Source organism: Octopus sinensis, linkage group LG20, assembly GCF_006345805.1.
Source record: "Octopus sinensis linkage group LG20, ASM634580v1, whole genome shotgun sequence".
NCBI lineage: Eukaryota > Metazoa > Mollusca > Cephalopoda > Octopoda > Octopodidae > Octopus > Octopus sinensis.
In genome coordinates, this window is record NC_043016.1 from 23,022,235 (window position 1) to 23,023,671 (window position 1,437).

The following is a 1,437-nucleotide window of genomic DNA, read 5'->3' on the forward strand; positions in this document are numbered from 1 at the left end:
ATATCATCATCATCATCATCGTTTAACGTACGTTCTCCATGCTAGCATGGTTGGACGGTTCGACCGGGGGTCTGGGAAGCCAGAAGGCTGCACCAGGCTCCAGTCTTATCTGGCAATGTTTCTACAGCTGGATGCCCTTCCTAATGCCAACCACTCCGTGAGTGTAGTGGGTGCTTTTTACGTGCCACCTGCACAGGTGCCAGGCGAGGCTGGCAACGGCCACGGTCGGATTGGTGCATTTTACGTATATATATATATATATATATACATAACATTATTAAAATTGATAATAATACGCAAGATAATTTATGTCATCACAACCTTATCAAGGTAATCCCAACTGGTGAAATTCTGTATATATATCTGAAGTTTGAACCATTACTCTTTTTAACATGAACTGTTACTATACATACAACTCAATGAAAAATAAGGAATTGCCAACTCTTTGTTGATGAGGGAAATTACAGATCTGTCAGCAGATTTCTTCTTTCTTTCCCACTCCAACATCAACAGATGCCTTACCATCTTCAACTTAATCACAAACATTTTCTTTTCTTTTGCAGAATGCCCAAAGAAGAATAAGAAAACACGTAAAGCTTATCCAATGGCATGCATCTTTAATCTGTAAATTTGCCAATGCAACTCAAGTCAGTGTCTCAACACACACACACACACACACACACACATACATATGTAAGTGATGAGGGTAAAAATTATTATTAAAAAATAACAATTTAAACCAGTGGCTAGTATGTGTAAAAAAAAATTCCAAGAACTGCAAGTTATATTCAAATATATGAAGAAAGCCACTAAGTGGGTTCCTTACATGCTGAAAGTAGATGCATTTTTTGTGGTTAGATGATTTCATGTCGACTTTCAGCATGTAAGGAAATCACTAGGTGACTTTCCTCTTATATTTGAATATATATATATATATATATATATATATGCACTTGTTTATCTATACAATATATAAGTTTTGTATGTTATCTCCTGCTTAACACTTCATATTGTGTTATAAAATACAAATGTTCTATACACACACACACACATGTGCACATACATTTTACGCTAATAGAATTTATGATGCAAGGCAAAAATTAATACAGCATTGGACATACATATTTTATTATATTCCTTATTGTTCTAGATCTAAATCCTATCAACTATCTCAAGTCCTTCGGAGCTTACCTGGAATATATCTCTCCTCTGTGCCAAAATTTGAAATTGTTAATATCACTTATGAAGACTAGTGGAGTTGCAGGATCAATAAAATGACTGATTGAATGCCTTTGGTATATTGCTTTGGACATGTATGTTTTGAGCACAGATATTTTTGAGATCAGCTTTGATTCTTAATATTCCAGGAACACCAAACCAAGTGGCAGTCATATATAGCTGTCAGTTTTTTTTAAAATAAACCTACATTTCTGACTA

At 34.8% G+C, this 1,437-nt stretch overlaps 1 long non-coding RNA gene across 1 annotated transcript in view; it reads left to right on the top strand.

Moving 5' to 3' along the window:
- Positions 1-1,437, top strand: part of LOC115222573 — an 18,596-nt gene extending 17,159 nt beyond the window's left edge. Inside the window, exon 3 of the long non-coding RNA XR_003882734.2 lies at positions 564-1,437. This is a non-coding gene — a long non-coding RNA (uncharacterized LOC115222573). The remainder of the gene's footprint in view (positions 1-563) is intronic.